Raw genomic sequence first — 13,409 nt, forward strand, 5'->3', positions numbered from 1 at the left:
GCTGAACTTGAGAGCTAGACTTGACTACCAATGACGTCAAGGATGATCAGTCTAGTTTTAGGAATTTCACATTGCTTCAGTTCTTGATTTTAGGTAATTTCCTACCATACCTTGGCTTTAGATAGCTATAAGCCTCCCTGGAGAGGATCCTGTATCTCAGGTCATAATATCTGTTACTGGTACTTTTTAATAGCATTGCTGAGTCACAGCAGCAGCTGTGAGTTATCAGGCATGTAAAACAAGTAACATGCACAAAGTCCCTAATTTTTCTAGTATTATTAGTTTTAGTCAATTTTTCCTGTGTTTTATTATTAATCAAGTGGCATGGGCTTTAGCAGTAACATTCTGTATCTTCTGGTTCGTAAAATCCCATGTGTACATTTACCATGACTATTAAGATACAATTATGCAGATGTAGGATTTCTTGGGCTTAAAACAGAAATGGAGTCTGTTGATCTAGATCCGTTTTGAAGAAAAACACATGCTGAATCACAAATACAGTTTATATGCTGAGTAGTATATGCACTTCATACATGACATATATTTTATATCTTAATTTTAAATTGTATATTCACCTATCAGCAAGTCTGTCAGGAAATTGACACAACTCTTGTACATATCCAAACCTTTTAAAAGACATAATTCAACATTCACGAGCAAACATTTTCCCAGTACACATGTAACAGCTTACTTTAGCCACTTCTTTTAAAGTTCTCACAAATTTTAACCAATTGGTCTGTAAGCAAGAAATGCACTAAAAAGAGCTCTCTTAGGAGATTCTTAGTTAACATCTCCAGGTCAGAGTTTATTAGTATATGGGTATGCTAGGGTGAGATTTTGTGTTGTCTTTTCAAACTATTGATTCAGGAAGGCTATGTGACGTAAATACAAGCAGAACTTGGATTTTTCTGTGACAGGAAGTACTCCCTTTTTAAAAATATCTAAAAAATGTGTCTGGTAGAGTTCTATACCTGCTATTAAAGATATCTAAAACTCTGATTTTCTATTTATTTATTATACAGTATTGAGTGTTACTCCATTGAAATAGCTTCCTGGTACCGTATCCTACTTAGAATAGAATCATGGAATCATTTAGGTTGGAAAAGACCTTTAAGATCATTGAGTCCAACTGTAAACCTAACACTGCCAAGTCCACCAGTAAACCATGTCCCTACTTATTGCAGTAGGGGATTTGTCTTCTGTGGAAAATGTAATAAATGTTTTAAGATAGTCTGTTATACTTTTGTTCACTGCCTGGAGTATATAAAACTTATTACTTATTACACTTACGTTAGTGTGTGTCGCAAGTCTTCAACAACCAGTACATCACCTTGAATACATTACTTAGTGTCTAAATCATAGCCTTCCTCTTTTTAATCATTAAGAAGCAGAACTATAAACTTCAGTGCAGAACAAGGATCTCTCCTTGGGTATCAATTCTAGACACTTTTTATTCCTCAGATTAAGATTTGATGACAAAGTGCATTTATCCTTTTTCTAATTTTTTTTTTAATTAGGAAGGATTAGTAGGCTGATTGGTTTCCTTATTTGTTACATTTTCAAATAGAAGATTCAAAAGTGAAGAATAAACCAAGAGGATCTAGAAACTCTTGTAAAGTTTTTGTAATTCTTTCCCGGTGGTTATGTAGGTGGAAGAGAGTCAGGTACCCTAACTGTTAAAAGAAGCACTCTAGTTTGGGTCACAGGGATCCTCACTTCCATTACTAGGATTTTTCAGATATCCTTTACCTTGACTTCTGCTTTCTTAACTTGATGTCTGCTCTGATAAAAAGACAGCCAGAAATGCTGGTGAGATAAAGTACAAAATGGAACTGCTGAATGAACTGAGCATAGCAAGCAGAACCTTCATAAGTTTCTCATAGTTTTGTCTCCACTGATGGTGCTTTTCTTTCCTTGTACGGACAAATGCTTTATACCATCGAAAGGGAGTACCGGGCACTGAATAAATATCTTCACCAACTATGGAACAGAGTCTCCTCTGATAGATCTCAGGCAGTGCCAGGGGTCTAAAGAATTATATACTGAAATACTTGCAATCGTCCTGTATTAGTTCAAAAGAGATTACTTCAAAATGTAAAACTGAACCCTAATTTCTAAAAACAGTTTCTCTGTTTACATACAGGAAGAGATTATTGCAACAAATGATCTGAAAAGATTGAGTCCTCATGCTGCCTGTTACAAGAATTGTTGTGCATATATGAAATGCAACTAAATGAACAGTTTTTTACTGTGGAAATAAGTTCATAATAAGAACATGCACAAGAATTCAAAGCAACCACCTGAAAAGAGTAAAACAATGAGGTGGAAGAGCAAGCATGTGTAAAACACAGATCTGAAGGCTGGTTACAGAGCTGTTGAATAGGCTACCCTGCTCTCACTAACCCCCAAAATACAAATTTGTGTACAAATCTCTTTGAAGATAAAATGGCACTGAAATATTGTACCCAGCTTTAGGGAGCACAGACAAACCCAGATGACTTGGTTTCAGAAGCAGCTCTGCGCAGTGAAAGCAAAAAATATTTAAATATATAAATGCAGTCAGGTTTTCTGTTTTGCATCACTGTTTAGAGCTCAGTAAAGAAATCTTTCCAATGCACAACAAATTTGCTAAATCAAAAAAAGGACAGAGGTACTACGTAAAAAAAAAATTGTTTTTTTTTTTTAATTAACAGGATACAGGACTGAATCTTATAATCTATATTGCAACATGTCCCCAGAAATACCAGGAAGCAAAATTAGAAAACATTCACAAGGGTCACAGTGCTAAAGGGCTGAAGAAAGGTTGGAATTATTTGTGTTCATTGCAAAAAAGAAAGTGAAGACACAAGATATGAAGCTGGTAAAACAATTCAGCAGAACTGTAGAGATTTGCCCTAGCTGAGGCGATCAGTCATTAATGTAAGCAGTCATATAGCAATGTAATTGGAGGAATATGTAATGTCAGAAGAATAACTGTGATACATTAGACAGCTAAGGTGTGGAATATTTTAAAGCCAGATTTTCCCTGATCCAGCTCCAGGAGTCCACATGCCTGAGCTGAAGATCATCAATAGCTTGCCATAGTCCATCCCCCTCAGTGGGATGCCTCCTTACCATCCCTAGTGACTTTTCATTTGGGTAAAATTAGATTAATAATAAAGGCAGCATAATAAAGACTTAAATCAAATAGGTGACACATAAGCCCATGCCCCCACATATGTACTGACATACAGGGAAATAATAGCAGGAGATGACACTGATTCTTTGAAGGAAGCTACTTTCAAAACATAGTTAATTTTTTTCCCCAAATATAACTGTGAAGGTTTGCAACAAGAATACGAATGGGACAAAGACTTAAAATAGCCTATAGAGCAGGTTTGGTGAGGGATTTGGAGGAGAAAATGTATATATGCACATTGATTTTATAATCAAATATTCACTTAGAAAACCACTTTGCTTTGGCATCATTATGCAGTGGTTTAGGACACCAAAACCCCCAAATATCCATAGCCATGCAATGGTTTTAACTTTCAGTGAGCTTTAACTTTCAGTGAGCTTTAACTGTGACACGAGTTAATATGCTTTTTTTTTTTTTAAATTTAAAATATTTTTTAAAAAATATCTTTATGTAGTAAGGTACTACTAGCTTTCATGACTTTATCCAAGAGGCACAAGTCTTGGAGACCTAACCATTTATTTACTCCTTAGAACTGGAAATAATACCCCTGTTGAAGGTACTGAATACAGTTCAGTTGTATGGCCTAAAGGATGAACACTCTGGACTTAAGGTGCTATTTGCAAATTCACAGTTTTGATTAAGTTGGCTTAAAGAAGGAGAAAATGCACAGAGGTAAGAAGGGCAATATCTAAAGAAGCACTCATGAGGATGCATCGAAGAAGGAACAGAGGAAAAGAAGTTGTTATCATGTCACTAACTAAATGAGCCAGCATGTAATGAACAGGATGACGGGAAAAGTGTAAGTGAGGAAAAATCCTGTTTTGTTTCTCATTCCCCTGTACTATTCAGGGAAACAAAATTTACTGCCTTCTTGATTTCATCAAAGAAATATCAATTTGTACTGCCAGTTTCTTCACAAACAGCATTAAATCTGGAAGGCCTTGGATATTTAGCAACACATCAGACCAGAAGAACAAAAGTTTCCTATCCTTTTAGGTTGGATAATATTGTATATGACCTACCACCTACTCCTTCCACAGAAAATCAAAATTTATTGAGCAATTTATATAATGATCTGATTTTTTAGAATTCATTTTACTATTTCCCACAGAATCCAATTTTAAATTTCCAGCCTTCTTTATATAAGGTCTTGTGAACAAGATATTCCAATATGAAATAACTCAGTTTAACAGCTAATGAAATAAATAGTGCTTTACTTTTTATTTTGCCAGAGCATTCCCATTTGACTTCTAATAACAACTTTTATGAGCAATCATTAAGAATTAAGTGAAGACTTTTGGGGAGTCTGTCTTTATGAAGTATGAAATTGCAGCTGACACTTCTGGCTTTCTAACTGAAATGTAAATGAAATTTAAAGAGATAAGATCACTGTAAGATTATGGTTTGAACAAGATTATACTTCTGGTACTGCTGGGTTTAAAATCAGAGTGAGCGAGAGTAGAATCTGGGAGCATTTCACTAGCATATCACTTAAATTATTTTAAAAACCTTTTACTTGCTTCAGCAACTTAAATAAGCAAAGCTTTTAGAAATAAAACACTAATTGTCACTGATCTTTTATCATGGTCTCATCAGAAATACCTTTCCTACTTCAATTTATTTGTTTTCCCCACATTGCAGGATTGCAAAATGAATGCATTAGAATAAAAGGAGAACACTGGAAAGAAATAAGGTATCTGAGAAGTGACACAGTAGCCACAATTCATATGATCTGTGACAGTTTTGCATTGCTTTGTCTGTACAAAGCACACTTAACACTAGTGCAGTTGATTACAGAAAGGGCCAAACCAGTATGCATGAGATTGCAAATGTACGATAATGACTTCAGGCACACAAAAAGTTACTAAACGAAAACATCCACATTAGCTGCAAATTTTCAAATGTTTATTAAAGCAAAATCGATGGTGCATCATATAACTTTTCTGCATACAAGGATTACATCCCAGAGATTCAACTTCTGATATGTTTGTCTGGATATTTGGGGATACCATATCATCCTAACTGAGTCTGGCTCTATCAAAAAGTGAGCGTAGAGAATTCAGAGCAGAATTTGTCCTTGTACTTTTGTTTCTCCCTTCTTTTGAGAGTTGAGTCTTCTCCTTGGCAGCTTTAAAACAGTTTTGTGATGTAAGCAAAGACTAAACAATGAAAATGAATTTAAAACTTACATGCTTTCAGTCACATTAACTCCCTGCACAATGTAATATTGTATAAACATGGGCAAATAGTCCAGACTAACTATGGCAATTGTTCCTCGGAGTGTGTTTTCTTAAGAATTATATATACAAAAGCATGGCAAGTAAGGCCAATAATACTATCTTTTAAGAGCCCATCTGTGGTGAAACTCTGGAAATTATTATTTTCAGTGTTTCAGTGTTAGAATAATATTTTGAAATGACTCTGTATGGAAATACTATCAAATACTCCCAGGACAGCTTATCACAATAGTTGAAATAAATCAGAGTATTTGTTATCATTGTGGGCTTGACCTGCCTCTCTCAGTGTCTCAAAAACTTATAACTGGCAGCTTTCTACCTCCAGTTATTGGACAGCATTATACCTATCAAAGAAGTCCAAAATGCAAAGATAATTTAACTAATTTACAAATAAAGATAAACATTCCAGAAATCAAGACCTAGAACAGAACTTCAGCTGGGGTAAATTTTCTTTGCTCCTGAAGGTCTCCCTGTACCTCATCTTACTTGGTTCGATAATTAGTCCAAACTGTCAGCTAGCAGAGTTCCAGTCAACAAAAAAAAAACAACGCTGGCCTGGAGATTGTCACAGTAAAAGAACAAGAGCCAAACAATAAAATACTTAATTGTGTACAATGAACCACATAGCCATGCCTAACTTAAGATCTTACTTTCATTCTAGGAGCCCCAGAACTTGAAGGGGACAACCCATCATCTCACTGTCTGAGTACCCTTCCACGCAAAATCATGACAATGGAAAACCAGCAAAATTCCAGGCGTCACATAGTTTTTGCTTTTCTTTTTATTAGATCAAAATCCTACTTGGGTTAATTACTTTTAAGGAAAGAGTATTGTTTCTTTGTGGGGATTGCTGCTAGGGGTTTATAGACGACAGCAGCTGTCTATGTTGTAACCGGTAGTAATAGTAGAAAGGTCTTCTAAAGGAGAGAAGTTTTGCAGAATCTCCTAAAATTTTTAGATTCTTCTGAATTCTCTGCCTAGCTGTTTCATAACCAGATACCCTACTGCAAATACTTTATTTTCTGTTCTACTTTTTTTCTTATTCTTTACCCTCACTTCATGGTCTGAATTGTCTCAGATAACTAAAATTCATACTTAAAATTCAGTTGCTGATAAAAGTCTTAGCCAGTTAGTTACTTCGAAAAAAGTGAAGCTATGTGCCCCTCCTTAGCTACTGAGTACTGAGAATACTGAGAATTCTGAGAATTCATCAAAATATAAGCAAATTTTATGTTCGATTTCTTGTGCAGACTTGTGCAAATTTATGTCAAATCACAGGACTGCTGTTCATAGAAAGTTTATGATTCCTATAAAACCAGAAGCTTTCAAGAACTGCTATTGTTGATTAAATGAATTCTTCTTATTTAAGTCTAATTTTCAGTGTTTTTCTAATAGAGACAATACTTCCCTTGCTACCCATAGCTTAGGTTCCTTTAAGCCAAGGATTATATTATCCTCAGATGTGAATGAACAAATTTCAATAGTATTACCTTAAAGGTATTTATCATCTGTTACAGAAACTGATGCTCCTCCAAAAATGTAGATGTCAGATCAGATGTCACGAAACACAAAGTAACTTCTTTCCGTGCATAGTACAACACATAAACTTTGGAATCTTAAATTAAAGCCCTGGCTTCAGACATGCTGGTACCAATTCACCCAATAATACATCAGCTGACTTTCTCTATTTCCTCCCCACTAACTGCACAGCCAGTCCCTTAATGACTTATTTGGTGTTGTGAAACTAACATCTCTCTATCTAATTCTGAGGAAATACAGAAATCTATTTGATCTTAACGTCATGAGGATAGCGTGGCTTCTTTTGCGAGCAGAGCTGTCTGACAAATATAGCACCGGCCCAAGTCTGAAGAGACTGCCTTCCTTTTCCTGGCTCTTCCACTTGCTCATTGAGTGGCCTGTGCCAAATATTTCACTTTCCTGTGCTTCATTTTTTTCATCTTTAAATCGAAACTCATAGCGACCGCAGTTAACGTAACTAGCTTCTTTCATATACTTCTGTGAGATCTATTAATGAAAATCTCTAGTGGTAAAACAGTAGTGAGTCTTTGTTATGTGCTTAACTGGAAACTTAAAAAGAAAAGACTGCAGTTCTCGATTGTTACAGGTAGGGGTTTATTTAGCAGTCTGTTCCAGTTTTGAGCTTTACTAAGCAGTTGAGTAGCATCAAGAACAGTTATACCATTTTGTTGCTGACATTATAACCTATGGGGGCTGTTCCCGCTGATCTTTTATCTGTTTGTTACAAACTGTGTCATGACCGTACCTCAGGTGACTGGTACCTTAGAACACGTGATGGATTTTGACTTTGACTGATGCTGGTCTAGTATGCAAAAATATGCTCAGAGGAGCCCATTAATGGTACCAACACCTGATGGTGTTAAGATAATAAAAAAAAGTGACGTCTTGGGCCATGTGTTCATGCTGGTAAGTTGGCATGTGGTTCTAGCACCCACAACATAAGGGTGTGCAGGGCTATTTCCTTGCATCTCTAGCTTGAATCCTGAACTGCTTTTTCTGGCAAATTAGTATATTAACAAGGTGAAGAAAAAAACAGGACTGTACAACCCAGTGTATAGCCTACAAAAGAAACAAGCACCTTTTAAAAATACCTATGTTCCTCTTTCATGGGTTTCTATTCATTTCTCATAAGCACTTCTGCATCAGTTATGATAAGCCACGAAAAGGAAAAGGGTCGGCTTCAGTTGTCCAGCGAGCATTATTATAACTTCCGCCCTCAATTTTACCAGTTAGAGGGCTAGGTACATGGACAGAGGAGATGCAGCTGAGCCTAGTGATAGGCCAACATTGGCCGAGAAATGCCAACATGAGCCGCAACATGCACGATAAACCATGCGGGAGGAATGAGTGGATAATGATTCATCCCAGACCTCACTGATGGTATCTTATTGGCTGTCACAGGGTGTAGGATTTTTATGTGATCTTATGTTACACTGGACAGACCATTGACACATATTTCTTTGAAGCAGTTTTCCCTAAACTTTATACAACACTTGCATAGCAATCTCTGGAGGAAACTGAATTTCTGGCTGTTCTTTCACCCAGAAAACTCAGAGAGACTTTAACACGATTATGAAATTAGACCTGAAGATTTACAGAGACAATATGCTTTATTCATCCTGTTCATCCGTGTACAAGAGTCACAGCCATCACCTGGGAGGCCTCATTTCCTCTCTTCTGAGGAAGATGGTATGACAGGCTGACTGGATGCCCATAAGGCATCTAGGCCAGCTTTAATGTGTCTCACGGGTAGGTCAGGTGGGTTATACCGCAAACATCCAAGAAATTCAAATACTATGAATTGGCACTTCAAAAGAAAGAAAAGTGGTTGCCCCCCAAATCATTTAAAAGGTACCTTGAGATGTGTCCAGATGGAGTATCGTCTATCAAGACCTGTGGAGTCTTCCAGGCACTTATTAAGCTACGTGCCACAGCACTGTCATACCTGACCACTGGAGATGCACTGCAGGGGCAGCAAGAGCACCTTGTTTGCCTTTGATCCCCTCTGCAGTTGGCGAACGCTATTTCAGAAATCATTGATGGTACAGCGAGGTGCTCTGAAGTAAATTTCATCCTTATGTTACTGAGTTCAGATGAGTATGATATAAACTGGTCTTAACTGCAGTTATTGTGAGCCACTGATAGGACTCAAGCTCAGACCACATTGAAAAAGCTTAAAATAAATTGTGTTCCTGAGAATTTTGTGTGTTCTCCGAAAGCATGGCCTAATTCAGATCTCCCTGTATCTGTGTGAGTAACTCCACTGAATCAGTGGCCTAATGCCAGCATAACCCTGGCAAGTGAGAACAGAAGTAGACCATGACTTCCCATATATATTTCTTCTAATTCGTTTATTTTACTTCATTTGCCAGGACAAAAGAGACCTGGCAACAGACCCAAAAGTATTTGTAGGTTTGACACAAGATAAAGATAAGCTTTTCCAAATTCATCATTTTACAAGTGGAGTTTCTATTTAAATTTAAGTAAAGATGTTTGTCAAATTAATGAAAAAACAGAGCAGATGCTTATTCTTCAGGAAAAATGAGGCAACTGTAAATTGATGTGGTTTGGTTTTGGATGAGATAAGCATTATACACATAGCATGAAATGACAGAGCACAGCAACTGTTTTGGCTGCAAAGCCCGTGTGTTCAGTATTTGACATTACAGGGGAAAAAAAGGATTGAGACTAAAATAAAAAAAATTTTTACATGGCAGATTCTTTTGTTATGATGGATTAGCAGGCCTCCTCTTCTTCGAATACAGGAAAAAAAAATTTTTTTGTACTTTTCTCCGAACTGTCTACACAGATACACTATGGTACCTAAATTATTTCTTAATTAACAAAGCCAATTTTATTAATAAATTAGTGTTGCTAATAAAGCAGCCAACTCAAAAGAAGTTCTTGCCTAAAACTTCCAACATCCTAAATCATGCATGATTAAGTTCAAGTGGGACAGACATTCAGGTTTTTGTTTCTCCTAAATAATAAAATTACATCTGTGATTAGCAAGCATTTCATTAAAACAGCTTCCTTTTTTTCTCTTTCTTAAAGCTTGCAGGGAGACAACGAGATGATACTGATCTACTGATCTCTCTACTGAACGAGAGAGTGATCTATCATGCAATTAGCTAAATGTAGTGGAGAGAGAAATTATGTTAAAAAGGCAACTCAGAACTGTCCGAACGTTAAGATTATTGGCTGTACATTTGAGTAAATCTGTGCAAAAAAAATGCCTAGAAAAACAAAACTCTTTGATCTTAATATGTTTTATGCAGAAATCCACTCCAAAAGGGGAGTCAAGAGTTCATAGCAAGTTCTTACTCATTTAGTCTGGCAATTTAACCAGCAGACACTGAATCCAGCTCAGCCCAGGACCAGATGGTATTCATCCAGAACTTCTAAAGGAAATAGTAAAATTATTAAACATGATGTGTAATCTCTTGCTTAGAACTACATTGTTGCCAGAGAAAAAAATTGTGCAAATGTGATGCCAATGTTTAAAAAGGGCTCCAGAGGAACTAAACCATACGAATTACAAGCCCGTTTGTAAGACTGGCACCCACAGAAGGAAAACTGGTGGGTATGATAATAACAGATAAAAGTCTCTGGACACATGGTCTGCACAAATTTTGTAGGGGAAAGCCAAACCGTGCAGATTTAGAGATCTGAGCTTGTGAACAAGATGATCCAGATTGTTTTAAACTATAACTACACAGTTATTGGGATTTGCACGAGATAGATAGCATTCCCTCACTCATTCTGCTTTTGGTTGAAATTAGTACCCTCTGGAGTGAATCATGGCTTAGTACTTATCCCTCACCCCTTCGTGTCTATGCTCTGCCCTCTGCCTCCCTCCACTGCTCTCCACTCATTTGCTGTCTGCACAGAACGTGACTAAGCTGAGAGGCTCCGCAAAGCAGGCGGCATCCAAGGCAGTTTGGTCTGGTTTGCATTTCTGCTGACTACATGAAGCCTCGGGCCATGGCTGCTGGCCTCATTGGCTTCAGCCCTCTAGCATGTGCTCAGGAAGCATGCCTCGGCGCTGTAGCGGGCCCAGGATGGGATGGGGCTGGGTGAAGGACTCCTACCGTCCTGGGGAAGCTGGTCCTTCACACCTTCCCGCATACAGTTGAGACCAGCGTGAGAGACATGCACTGGCTTTGTAGTGTTTGTTGTACTGACCTGCAGCCCCGCCCAGCCTCTCCCCACCTTGAGAGCAAGGGGGTTAGTGGGACCATGCAGTGGTATGTAGCACTGATGACCAGCTGCATCCAGGACTTCCAGAAGAGAACATTATGCCAAGTCCTCCACAAGAGCCCATTGCTCTCTGACAGTTCGGCCTTTCCTGCGTGGCATGGTCATGGCAGGCTTTTTTATGCACAGCCCAGGTCTGCCACTGCCACCACCAGTGGGCTTGCATCGGGAAGACATGAACGGCAAGGGATGAAGCCATCTGCTCACATGTAATTCAGGACAATAAGCCTGACAAAAGTCATCTGAATTTGCACATCCAGAAAAAGTGAGCTGCAATGCAAACGTGGCCCTGGGCTACCTTTGTGAAAGTGGAGTGGAAAGATCGGATTTCCTTCTCCCCCAGGAAAAAAAAAAGTCAAAAAGGCACTCTCTCCTTAGGTTGGCAATCAGAGGCAATTACTTGGAAGCCAAGTTTCTGGCATCCATGAGCATCATGTAGACACAGAGCCAGTGAGCCATGAGTAACTGGTGATTCAGTGGTGGCCATGCTGCTAAAGATCTTAATAATTCACTAGAATACATGCTGAGTTTTTCAATGACTTGCATGCGTGCTTCAGGCTTCGTGGTTTTTTTTCTTTAACTTAAAACATTATTCACTTATGCTATAGGCACAACCCACGTCATTGAGCTGCTGTATCACTTCTTGGTTTGTTTCTTCATTGCTTCTCTAGGAGGAGCTTCCCAAGGCCTGGGATGATTCAACACATGGCAATCGATGTTCACAAACATTCCTGGAAGACTTACCTGGGCTGAGGGAGTGAAGCTGGCATGGATCTGCATGCCAGAAAGAACTAGAAGAATCATGGAAGCAGGAGTTCAGGAGCAATTTAACATCATGGACAAGCAGGAGACCATTGATCTGGAGTGAAACAGGGAACAGCATGATTGGAAATAAAAAGTAGGAACGAAAAGTAGGAGTGAAAGGCAATTATGAATGGAGCCCCACAGGAAGCTTTGCTACAGCTGTTCATCACTTTCATAAATGCTCCAAAAAATGGGAAGAGGGGTGAGGTAAAAGAGTTTTCTGCTGGTGCTAAGTCATTCAAGGAGAGGAGAAACAAAAACTGACTTTGAAGAACTGCAGAAAGCTCTTTCTGAGGAAATGGGAGAATAAAAATCACTGCAAAGTAGAAAACAACTATAATTTTTCACGAACAGTGTAGGGCTCTAAACTAGACATTACTATGCAGGAAAGAGTCTACTGAACTTTACGGTAGGTTCTCCCATGAAAACATCAGTTCAATTCTCAGAAGTCATAAAAAAGGCAAATAGGATTACAGGAATTATTAGGAAAGGAACAGAGGAAAAAACAACACAAAAATTCAATATGCCATTATTTAAATCCTTGATTCATCTTTATGTGTTAGCATCTGTGAAAGACTGTAGAATAACTAGAAAAGGTTTTAGACCTGGGCCACGATGCTCATGGAAGGTATGAAACTGCTTGTTTACAAGAAATGAATAACCAAGCTGATGTTCTTTAGGTATGACAAAATCATGGCAGGTACAGAGAAGTTGACTTCAGAATGATAATTTACTCTCTGTCACGATACAGGATACAGTACAACAGCCCCAGGGCAATCTCTTTGATTGCAACAATCCCCCTAATCTTGTCTTCCCTCCTGATCACTAACTGCGTCTCCCCCAGACTTCCATTCATTCTGTTTCTTCTCTTCTTTTTAACCAGGCCCTGGAGACTTCATGGAAGACTCTACGCAATCCTGGAAGTCCAGCGGATGATGACAAGTGCACAGTCTCAGTCTGTATCTGGCAACGTCAATAAAAATTAATGTCTCCCTTTAGTATAACTAAAGTGTAGTTATAGATATACATATATATATAAAAACTATGTATATAGTTTAGTATAACTATAGTATAGTATAGTTGCTTCTTCACGGTGCAGGAATAACCAAGCTATAACTCATTAGAACACCAGCAATTAATCCCTCATGCCAAAAGTATAGTGGTATAATCAGTATAAAAACCGTAGCTGAAAAATTAATTAAGAGAGAATCCAAACCCAAATAGCATGGGGTAAAAAGTAATAGAGGAAATACTAATGGCTAATATTCAACACAACTGAAACTGATTTCTCTAATGCAGATCTAATAGAAGGTGCGAGGAATCCAGAAAGATCTCTTCCACATTAAGAATAAGCCCAGAACAACAATTTGACATCTTGCTTACAGAAAGACTCG

Source organism: Fulmarus glacialis, unplaced genomic scaffold (assembly GCF_000690835.1).
Source record: "Fulmarus glacialis isolate BGI_N327 unplaced genomic scaffold, ASM69083v1 scaffold16379, whole genome shotgun sequence".
NCBI lineage: Eukaryota > Metazoa > Chordata > Aves > Procellariiformes > Procellariidae > Fulmarus > Fulmarus glacialis.